General features: G+C 38.1%; 1 long non-coding RNA gene across 1 annotated transcript; it reads right to left on the reverse strand.

Moving 5' to 3' along the window:
* Positions 1-2893: 2893 nt before the first annotated feature.
* LOC103609139 lies at positions 2894-11973 on the reverse strand. Its single transcript, XR_552105.1, has 2 exons — positions 11554-11973; positions 2894-3948 (listed from the first exon to the last, which is right to left on the reverse strand). It is a non-coding gene; the product is annotated as an uncharacterized LOC103609139 (long non-coding RNA).
* Positions 11974-12348: the final 375 nt, after the last annotated feature.

The following is a 12348-nucleotide window of genomic DNA, read 5'->3' on the forward strand; positions in this document are numbered from 1 at the left end:
ATTGCTAGGGAATGCTTTCCCCCTCCCCCTCCGCTTGAGTGCCCACGGTATCCTTACAGGTACAGTTAAGGAGGTGAAGAGGGGCAACAAATGAATATTCAGACAAAGAGAAGAGCATGGGCAAACTAGTGAAGGTAAAAGGAAGTGAAAGAAGGCTACTGTGGCTCCAGCTTTTCACTAGCTTTTGATGCTACTACTAACTTTGCTCAAGATCTTTCATGTGTGTTGAAAAAGTGGCTATAGGTGTTCTAGTCTTATGAAATGCAATTAGACCAGGTAAGAGCTTTTTTAATAATGGGTATTAAGTACTTGATGAACCAAAATGGCTATTCAATGCCACTTTTTGTTCTGTCTTGCAATTAAGACCCATGTCACCTCAGGGAGACTAGGGGAAAGAGATGTAGCAGCCCTCAACTCATCTCCACTCCTTCATTTTGACATTGAAAAGAAAGTTTCTATCAAGGAGCCTTTTAAAGCTTTTCTTTCTTGGAGAAAGGAGAATGAGAATGCTTGGCAAGTCTTTATGTATATAAAATTGCTCCATTTTCTTGAAAATCCAATATAGTTCCTAAATTAATGAGTTATAAATTTAAAGCTTCTGTTCCTACTTTTCTAAGGCAATGGAGAGATAATCATCACAATGATGAAAATGTAGTCATTTGTGTTGATTCCATTCACAACTTACCCTCTATACTTCCAAAGTGGAAGTATATGATTTAAAAAATAATAATAAATAATTGTTAAAGACAAAAAACATGAGAAGTGTCATCTTTGTCCTGAAAGATTGCTTTTCTTTTCCTCCTACATGGCTAATAGCACACTGGGTAGAAGCACTGACTGGAGAAAAGCTAGTCTCAGAGCAACTCAAAAGGCCAGCCCTCCTTTATACTAACTGGATGGTCAAAGCTAGGACCAGCCTTCACTGAACACTGAAATCAGCCCACTGCCCTGCCCTTAACTCAGAGGGGCCTCCAGAAGTCCCACACATTGATTTGCCTCTTTTGCTTTTTCCTTTCATAATATTAAATACTACTTGTTGGGCACCTACTCTGTGCTTTGTCCTTTATATTGTCATTCTTTCTCTCAAATCCTGCAAGGTGGTATTATCATGAGCCCCACTTTACAGTTAAGGAAAATAAGGCTCAGGGAGATTTTCACTCAATCTTTTGCCAAACAGAAAACCCAACTCAAAATGGCTTAAACAAAAAAGAGTTTTACTGGCTCACATAGCCAAAAAACACTGACGGTAGTACCAGTTTCAAGCAGAGCTGGATCCATATGTTCACAGGAACCAGAGGGCCCATTTTTGTCTCTCAGGTCTACATCATTAGGACAGCACGCATCCTATATCTGCTCTTTTCCTCTCTCTTCACGTTTCACTGCTTCTGTTTGGGTTTCCTTTCCATCCCCAAACCACTCTAATGGGCTGGACAAGGATATCCACTGATTGTTTTAGACCAAAGGCCAGCATCTTGTCTAAAGTATGACAAGGGGTCTGAAGGAGAGGTTTGGATGGCCATAAAACAACCATCTACTTTAGAGAGACTAAGTAACTACACAACATCATGTTCTTTCACATTGACCAAGCCACTGCTCTTGAGCTCTGTGACCATTTAGCCTCACCCTTATGCTGCCTTTGAAATAAAGTCTTTCCCACACCTCTGATCTCAGCTTTGTTACCCAATCAGTCTGAGCTAAATCAAAGAGGTTTCATTCTCTTCGGAGTAAAGAAGAGTCCACTGAAACACTGGATAGATTCTTTGACAAACTCAAGGATGGAGTAGTAAATGGGCAGTAACTCTAAACCAGAGCATCCAGCCAAGGGGGGAAATTAGGGCTGAAAGTAGTGTACACTCTGCTCACCAAAAATTGTGTCATGGTGTGGGGCTGCTTCTACCTAAAAGAAGGGACACCTTTTTTTTTTTTTTTTTTTTTTTTTTTAAAGTGTCCTGTGGTCCTTGATCCTGAAGCTCATGGTCAGTTCTACTTTAGGTGATTTTTTTTTTTTATTTTAAACCAGTGTATGGACTGGATACTTTAGGTGACTTTCACTCTATCCCTTCCTCCATTCCTCTCTCTCTTTCTCTAGGTAAGATCCATTCCAGGATGTCCTTCCCTCACCTTAAAAGGCTTCCTTAGCTCTTCCTCATGGAATAGATGTAGTAGTTTGTCAGGAGGAGAGAGGCAAGAAGTCCATCTCAGTTTCTTTAGCTCAGCTTAACCCCTGGATGCCAAAAAGAGTAACCGTAATCTAGCTATAAAACCATGAAGAGGCTACTAACTATTGTCTCTAATAGGCTGCCTATTTTTAAAAAAAATCTAGAATTGAAATGAAAAGCACATGAAAGACTGGCTCTGTGTGACAGAATATTATCATCCAAAAGCATTCACTGCACCATGTCTACTGTGTGCATGGCTTTCGGTGTTAGAAACATGCTTTCATTTCTTTATTCAAAAAAATATTTTAGGGCTGGCCCGTGGCTCACTTGGGAGAGAGTGGTGCTGGTAACACCAGGGCCACGGGTTTGGATCCCTATATAGGGATGGCCGGTTAGCTCACCTGGGAGAGCATGGTGCTGACAACACCAAGTCAAGGGTTAAGATCCCCTTACCAGTCATCTTTAAAAAAAAAAAAAAAATACTTTATAGGCTTCTCATCTCCCTGGAACCCTCTTTACCCAGATCTTTGCATGGCTGACTCCTTACATACACTAGAAATGCTCCATATTTCTCCAGTGAAACCCAAAAACTCAGGAGCAACTTGCAGTTTTCCAGCACCTTGGGTACCTTTCAGTCTTCATGCTCTGCCGGGGGGGGGGGGGGGGGGGGGGGGGGGGGGAGGTATCAGGTTGAACTATGTGAAATTGACTTTTTGTAGATCAAAATGAAAATGTTTTATTTTTGAGAAAAATACTTTATTCAACCAAAATATGCACTGTTAGCATTAACCACTTTCCCTAAATAAGAATTCCCCAAATGATAGATTTTCTCAAATATTAAATGATATATACCATGTTTATAAAATTCAGCATTGTTAAAATTTATTCAAACCCTCCAACTATTGCTTCTCAAATTGGAAATGTTCTGTTTCTTAGAAAGTTCCAAATGATGAAAAGGGTGGTAAACTGTTGAAAAAAGTCCAATGAGTAAGAAGGATGAAGCAAAATTTCTTAGACCAATTCAGTTAACTTTGCTATGGTGGTTTGTATTGTCTGTGGTTGAATGTTGTCATGAAAAAGGTCCATGTCTACTAACCAATGCATTTTTAGATCAATTTTTGATGCATAATTTAACTTCTTGACAATAAGATGCTACTATTAGTTTTAACCTGGGTAAAAAAACAGTAACGAAATATCCTTTTTGCAGACCACCATATGGTTAACCAGAAGTTTTTTTGGTTGCAAGGATGGTTTAACAAATATTTGAGAACTTCACCAACATCCAACGATTGATTAGATCACTTTCAATTACCATACGGTACCCTTTTTTTTTTTAAAATCAAAGCTTATGATCCTCTCCAAAATAAGTCTCTGCTCTTTCAAATTTTAACCATCTCAGTTTATGATCATCCATCAATTGGAGTGGTACCTACCCACTTGTCCAATTTTTTCACCTTCCCTATTGCAGCCAGGTGTCAGGAAATCGTTGTAGCAGAAACTCCTAAGTCTGCCGCAAGGCCTCGAATTGCTGTTTGGGGGTTAGTTTCCACCATGGCTCTCAGTTGATCTTCATTTAAAACAGATTTGGGTCTCCCTCGAGGCTCATTTTGTAGACTCAGATCCCCAGAATGAAATTTTTCAAACCACCACCGGATAGTCCTTTCACTAACAGAGCCTTTTCCAAAAACCAAATTGATGTTCCTACTTGCCTTAGCTGCACTATGTCCCAGTTTAAATTCATATAAAAAAAGTATTCGCAAATCTTTCAAAGATATGGTATTGTTCACTTCTGTGGAGAAAATAAAAAATAAAAATTCAATCATCAGAGCATAATACCATTATGAATACTAAACAGCACAACTGAAAAGAGACCTGATATCAACATTACCAACCCTGGGGAAGTTTCAACTGGTCAAATATCAGCAATTTCATTTGAAGGACACATATTTGTCATCGGATTCTGTTGCTATCATTTATATCAGGTTGATGTTACTTTTAAGCCTTTTGGTTCTCCAATAGGAAAATACAATTTCCAGTAATTTTATAACCATCTACTATGGAAAAAAATACTTTCAAACTAAAATGAGTTGTGCTTTTGAATCCAAGAATATAATGACTACCAAAACAATTTTTTCAGTACTATCAAATTAAGATCTCAGATCAGTTTAAATCTTGGGAAAAAATTCTCCCATAGCAGGTTGATAAAATACCTGTTTCTTACGTTTTTTGACAGAAGCATTTTTAGGTCTTCCTCTTTCCTATTTCATATGGTCTGAATGACTACTACTTCACAACCTCTTTATGTTTTCTAAATCCTTATTTACTGTAGAATTTATCTTCTTTTGCCTCTCTGTTTTACTCCTTTGGGCTTCATGCTTAATTTTGGTATGGATAAATAAAAATAACATATTTTAGGAGTGTGAAAGAACTGTTTGCCCAAGTTTGCATTTTCCCCCTGGCAGGCACATATTTTAAATGGCACTAGAGTCCACTGCCTACTGTATTTTTTAAAACTACACCTATAACAAACTTGTTCCCCAAACCCACCAAAGGATTAAAAAAAAAAAAAAAAAAAAAAGGAGAGTGATGCAGCAGAATTCAAATCTGGTCTGGTCAAGTTTGAGGTGAGGATTCTTAGGATAAGAGGGGGGAAGGTTTATTTTTCATCAACTCTAATTCCAACCCCTTTTGGTATATATTCCTCCACAGCAACTTTTCTGCCTCCAAGATAGTGAAGGGGAAAGAGGAAAGGTCTCTGTTCCTTTTTGTCCTCAGTTAAATTCCAGATTAAACTATTTCAAATAAATTGATAATTAATCTTCCATTACCAAAGCAGGGTGAAAAAAAATCCGACCTCAACCATAATATATTGTTACCAAAAAACAAACAAAAAATATATATTGCAACTATAAGATAAATATTAGGGAAGCAAGTAGCTCTATTTTAGTCCCTGATATACTGGAAAGCAATTACCCTGTCATTCCTAAATGAAAAAGAAATTGGGGAAAGAGGTTTCCCATCAATATAGATTTAATCAATGCAAGAAACCACCTCTCCCACTCCAAACAAACATGGTAGTTAAGACAAAACCACCCCCCCCAAAAAACAAAACAAAATTTGTTTTAATATAGAGCTGAATCTAAAAATGAGAGACAATTTTCCAGATGTTAAAAAAAAAGTGGGGGTTCTTAAAGTCATAGTAGTGAAGAGATACATGAATAGAAGTCATACCCCAGAACTACATAAAAATAATAGAATAGTCTGAAACAGACATTTTAAAACAAGTACGCTTAAAATATTCAAAGAGAAAACTTAGAAATAGACTCTAACAGGCAAGAACAAGCCACTGTAAAAAAAAAAAAAAAAAAATCCCACATGCTATTTAGTTGTCTTTTCTCCTTCGACAGTTCCTCAGACTTTCCTTGTCTTTTGACCTTGACTCTTTTGAAGAGAACTCATCAGTTATTTTGTCAAATGTATCTCATTTGGATTTTGCTGATGTTTTCTGAGGATTGGACTAAAGTTCTGCATTTTTGGCTAGAATACAGAGAAATTATTTAAATTTATCAGTAGATCACATCAGGGGGTTCATGATGTCAGAATGCCTTATTATTGTGATGCTGACCTTCATCATTTGGTTAAGGTAATTTCTGGCAGGTTTCATCACTATAAAATTTCTCTTTTGTGGTTAATGAAGATCTTGGGAGAGATACTTGGAGACTATACAAATTTTGTTTCTCCTCAAACTTTCACCCACTAATTTTACCATCCAACAGTGGATCTTGTTTGCAACCATTACTACTGTGTTGTTAATGCTGATTTTTTATTTTCCTCATTCCTTCCACGTTTATTTATTGAAATTCTACTATAAGAAAGAAATGTCCCTTGTTCCTTGTTTGTTTATATCAGTATGGACTCATGGATATTTACTTTATTCTATGGATTATAATCCAATGATATCATTATATATTTTGCTCAAATAGTTCCAGCTTTCACTATTAGGAGCTCCTTCAGGTTGCCTCCCATATTCTTTCAATAACTCCCCTTTTTTTAAGCATTTCATTATTTTCTGGCACCTCAAGATGTTCCAGGTTCCTTTAGCGTTTTGCCTAACCCAGTCCTGAAATCAACCACTTCTCCAAAGAGCTCTGCATCCTTTTATTGGAGAATTATATTTAGAAATAAAAATATGAATGCTAGGTTTCTTCATTACTACAGGGATACTATCGCTTCTAGTTCCTCAGTGGACAGAGCTAGGAAATATATGTATGAATATTAACCCACACATATACTGATTATCTCAGATTCCAATCCACCCCAACAGAGTTTATGTTTGCCTCCTCTTTCCTCACTTGTGAGAAATCCAGTTCTTACTATCTAAAACATATTTACCTATTTATGCAATTTGGTACACATATAAAGTAGTTTCAGAATTGCTAATCCAGTTGGTTAGAGCGTGGTGCTGATAACCTGTACCAGCCAGCCATTGGAAAAAAAAAAAAAAAAAGAATCACTTATCCATTCCCCTAAAAGAAATACGTTTATTGACTATACTACAGCATTTACATACAGTTCTTTTTGTCTCTAACATTACAGTATCCAGTCAAGATGGTGTTTCCAAAGTTACTTAGGTTAGTTTTTTTCTTCCCATTCCCTTCAGTGTCACTCTTTCCTCATTCCTGCAACCCAGTTTCCATTCCCCCCTTCTTTGCATCCCATTCCCAGCTACCCCCTATGGGTTACCAATCACTTTAGTTTCTGGTTTATCCTCCACATATTGACTTTTTTTTTTTTTTTTTTTTTTGGCGGCTAGACGGTACAGGGATCTGAACCCTTGACAATGGTGTTTATCAGCATGATGCTCTCTCTATATTGATTTTACACAAATGAGCGGATACATGCGTACTGTCTTATATCTTACATGTATTATCTTATATCCTCTTCTTTCTTGCATAAAAGATGTATCTTACTATAGATACTCTTGTGATTTGCTTTTTTCACTTAACAGTACATCCTGGAAAACATTCCATATCAGTTGACAAAAATAGTCCTTCATTCATTTTTTTACAGCTCCATTACTCCGTTGCACATATGTCCCATAATTTAATCAATCACTTAGCTATGGGCATTTAGGTTGTTTCCAATAGTTTGCAATTAGACACAATGCTGAGCATGAAAAGATGCTCAACCTCATTAGTCATTAGGAAAATGTAAATCAAAATCCAACAATGTATCACTTTACACCTACTAGGATGACTATAGTTTTTTAAATGGAAAACAACAATAGTGGTGAGGATATGGAAAAACTGGAACCCTTGTACATTGCTTGTGGACATGTAAAGTGGTGCAGCCACTGTGGGAAAACAGTTTGGAAGTTCCTCGAAAAGTTGAACATAGAATTACTATATGACCTAGCAATTCCACTCCTAGGTATATATCCAAAAAATTGAAAGCAAGTACTCAAACAGATACTTGTACACCAACATTCCTAGTAGCAGCATTATTCATAATAGCTCTACGGTGGAAACAACCCAAGTGTCCATGAACAGATGAATGGACAGACAAAATATAGTTTATACATACAATGGAATATTATTCAGTCATAAAAAGTAATGAAATTTGATATATGGATGAAACTTGGAAACATGCATAGTGAAATAAGCCAGACACAAAATGACAAGTATGATTCAATTTATATGAGGTACCTAGAATAGGCAAATTCACAGAGACTGAAAGGAGAACAGAAATTACCAGGAGCTGGAAGAAGGGGGAGACTGTTTACTGAGTACAGAGTTTATATCAGGGAAGATGAAAAAGATTTGGGTATAGATAGTAGTGACAGGTTCACAGCACTGAAAATATATTTAATGCCACTGAATTGTATACTTTCAAATGGCTTAAATGATAAATATTGTGTTATGTATATATTACCACAATAAGAAAAAAGAAGAAAAAGAAAAGGTTCATCTTTACCCTAGTGATGTGAAATCCCACCTCTGTCATACTCATTCTGTACTTTCCATTCTTTTCCACTGGTCTGTGTCTATTCATATGCCAATGCCACAATGTTTTCATTATAGAGGCTTTTATAGTATATTTTAATGACCGGTAGGGCTAGTCAGCCCTCATAGCTTTCCTTCTTGTTTTCCTGGCTATTTTTTTTTTTAACAGCTTTATTGTGATATAATTCATATACCATACAATTCACCCATTTAAAGTACACAATTCAATAGTTTTAGTGTATTCACAAGGTTGTGAATCTAATTTTAAAACATTTTATCACCCCCAAAGAAAGTCTGAACCCATTAGCAGTCATTCCCCACACACTCCCTACCCCTTTCCCAGTCCTAAACCATTAATCTATTTTCTATCTCTATAAATTTGCTTGTGTGGACATTTCATATAATTGGAATCATATAATATGTGGTCTTTTGTGATTGGCTTCTTACAGCATGTTTTCAAGGGTCATCCATGTTGTAGCATGTGTCAGTACTTCCTTTCTTTTTATTGTCAAATAGTGTTCCATTATATGGATATATATCATTTATCATCAGTTGATGGACATCTGGGATGTTTCCATTTTGGGGCTATTATGAATAATGCTACTATAAAGACTGCTGTACAAGTATCTGTTCAAGTCCCTGCTTTCAATTCTTTTGGATAGATACCTAGGAGCAGAATTGCTAGGCCATATGGGAACTCGACATTTAACTTTTTGAGAGACTGCAAGACTATTTTTCAAAATAGCTGCTCCATTTTACATTCCCACCAGGTGTCCCAATTTTTCCACATCTTCACCAACACTTGTTACTTTCTGTCTTTTTCAATATGTCATCTTAGTGAGTGTGAAGTGGTATTTCACTGTGGTTTTGACTTGCATTTCCTAATGACTAATAATGTTGAGCATCTTTTCATGTACTTTTTTTGTACATCTTCATTGGACAAATATTTATTCAGAATCCTTTGCCTGTTTTCAAATTGGGTTATTTCTCTTTTTATTATTGAAATGTAAGTGTTCTTTATAAATCCTGATACAAACCCCTTATCAGATATGTGGTGAAAAATATTTTTTCCCATTCTGTCTTTTCACCTTCACTTATAACAAACATTTTAGATTTTGACGCAGTCCAATTAATCTATTTTTTCTTTTGTCAATTGTGCTTTTGGTGTCATATTTAAGAAACTACTCCTAACCCAAGATCAAAAGATTTACTGCTATGTCTTCTTCTAAGAGTGTCATAGTTTCAGCTCCTACATCTAGGTCTATAAACTATTTTGAGTAAATTTTTCTGTATGGTTTGAGATAGGATCCCAATTTCATTCTTTCACATGTGGTTATCTAGCATGGTATCCCAACACCATTAGATGTAAAAACTGGTCTCCATTTAACTTCCTTGGCACTCTTATTGAAAGTCAACTAGATTAAGGGTCAAGATGGCAGAATAGACAGTCACCAGCGTCACTCTCGCCCACAAATCAACCAATTTATGACTATAAAAAAGCAACAACAGCCAAGCTGGGGCCACTAGAGCTCACGGGAAGAGGAAGAGAGACCTACAGAGTGCACGAAGGCAGGAGAAGCCACAATGACAGAAAGAAAAAACCACTCCGACCATTTTGAATCCCAGCTACTTCCAGGCTGGTGCTGCTGAGCGCATGGAGCAAGACTTGCAAAAGCTGCAGCTGTGCCCTTTGGATGAAGTTGCTTGGAGGCAGCAGGGGAAAAGAGGGTTCCCATGGACCCACATAGGAGCGAGGAGCCACAACAACTGAAAAAAAGGAGCCACTCAGAGGCCGGTGAATCATCGCAAGGGACTGGAGCATGGCCCAACCCATGGAAAGCGTTTGGAGCATGAGCAGTAGGGGAGATGGGCCACTGGGGTACAGCAAGGATGGCTAATCTGCTCCCCAATCAGCGTAGGACCACTCAGAGGAGACTGGTCAGGAATACAGAATAACATGGGGTGCAGTTTGATGAAAAGACTCAGGACCAGACTGGAGTTTCTACATAACCCAGGTGTACCAGATCTTACTAGACCCAGAAGTAACTATAAAGTCAGCAACCTGAGCTGCACAAAAAGCCTTCCTTAGGGAATCAGCAGCAAAGCAGCAATTTAGCTCAACCACAGAGTTCAAGCACTGGTCCCCACAGAAAGTTCCCTCATTTTAGAAGTAAGCAAAGGACAGCAAATTAGTTCCAGGGCAGAGTTTAAGTGCTGGGAACAGCAAATAATCCAACACAGAACTGAAAGAAAACACAAAATACCCACAACCAAAGACAAAGTTTGATATTAACTAGTAAAGGTCTCTTTTCACCAAAGAACACCTAGAAGGACTGGAAGTCCCCTGGGCTACCACGCCAGAAAGCGGGGAGGGCTGGCGGCCTCAGCCGTGCCCCCAGACACCTGCAACCAGTCCCAAGGATGGGGGCCACAGGCCTCGGCCATGCCCACCTAACACACTCAACCAGCCCAGCAACGACCACCGTGCAGCAGCAAGAAGGGCCCCAGGTTCCCAAGCTGGGGTAATGGGGGCAAGGGTTTTTGCCACACCTCCTTGACATCTGCACCCAGCCCAGCAAAGACCAAGCCACCACTGGAAGCCCCCTGGTCTCTCCTGTGGGAATGAGGGGGGTATCACAGGCCTCAGTCCCATCCCTCCTTCCTCCTCCTTCCATCCCATTTCCTTCTCCTTCCCCATCTCCCCCTCCCTCCCAACTGCTCTGCAACAACTTCATAGAAGGTAAATAAATAATAATATTAATTTAAAAAATAAAAAAAATCAACTAACCATTTTCCTATTTTTGCATGTTTGTTTTTCCATATAGATTTCAGAATCAGTTTGTCTAAATCCACAAAATAACTTGATATTTTTATTATGATTACATTTTATAGATCAGCTTCCTGTTCAAGGGATCTTCTTCCATTTGATTAAATCTGCTTTAGTGTTTTTCAGGAGTGTTTTCAATTTTCCTTGCATAGGTTTTTGCATGTTTCTTAGTAAATTTATTCCTAAGCATTTAATCTTCTATGTTGCTATTGTAAATGGAGTTCTCTCTAACATTATGTTTTCTGTTTATGGTTTGTGTATATGAATGCTGATTTCTGTATGTTAACTTAAAATCCTGCCACTACACTGAATTCTCTTACTTTTGAAATAGTTTTATTACTGATTCTCTGGGATCCAGGTATGTTATGATCTTATGTTCTGCAAACAGATATAGTTTTACTTCATTATCCATTCTTATGCCTCTTATTGATTTCTCTTATCTAACTGCATTAGCTAATTTACCTATAAAACTATGCTGAACAGTAGTAGAGACAGTGGGGATGCTTGCCTTGTTTCTGATATTAGTGAAAATGCATAGTGTTGCCCATTTAAATAAGATACTAACCTTGACACTGAACTTTATTTTATCAGGTTCAAAAGTATTCTTCAATTTCTATTTTCTTGAGTGTCTATCATGAATAGGTACTGAATTTTGTCAAAGACTTTCTCAGCATCTATGAAGATAATCCTATGATTATTTTTCCCCTTAGAGTAATATGGCATACGATCTGAATGGATTTCCTAATGTTGTATCAACCTTGCATTCCTAGAATAAATCCAGCCTTAGAACTTTCACCTTGGCTTTTCCTTCTGCCTAGAATTTGCTTTCCCTGGTTTCATATGTCTAGCCCTTCTATCTATATCCAGTCATTAGCTAAAAGGTCACCTCCTCAGAGAGGCATTCTCTGATCATTCAATCAAAAGTAGCCTTCCAGGGCCGGCCCGGTGGCGAACTGGAGAGTGCGCCGCTTGGGAGCGCGGCGGTGCTCCCGCCGAGGGTTCGGATCCCACATACAGACTGGTTCCCGCTCACTGGCTGAGTGAGGTGTGGGTGCAACACCGAGGGTTGCGATCCCCTTGCTGGTCCCGGTCCGGTACGGGCGCGACACTGAGGGTTGCGATCCATTGCTGGTCATGAAAAAAGACAAAAAGGAAAAAAAAAAAAAAAGTAGCCTTCAAGTCAATCTCAAGTAGAGTACCCTATTCTAATTCCCCACCCAGCACTTATTACTAGCTGCTATTTTCCCTGTATGTTCTATATGTATATCTCCCCTCACTAGAATATAAGCTCCATGATAGCAATGACCCTAATCTTGCTAGTAGATTTACTGCTGTATGCCCAAGAAATACAGTACCTGGC

This window comes from Galeopterus variegatus, unplaced genomic scaffold, assembly GCF_000696425.1.
Source record: "Galeopterus variegatus unplaced genomic scaffold, G_variegatus-3.0.2 Scaffold9255, whole genome shotgun sequence".
NCBI lineage: Eukaryota > Metazoa > Chordata > Mammalia > Dermoptera > Cynocephalidae > Galeopterus > Galeopterus variegatus.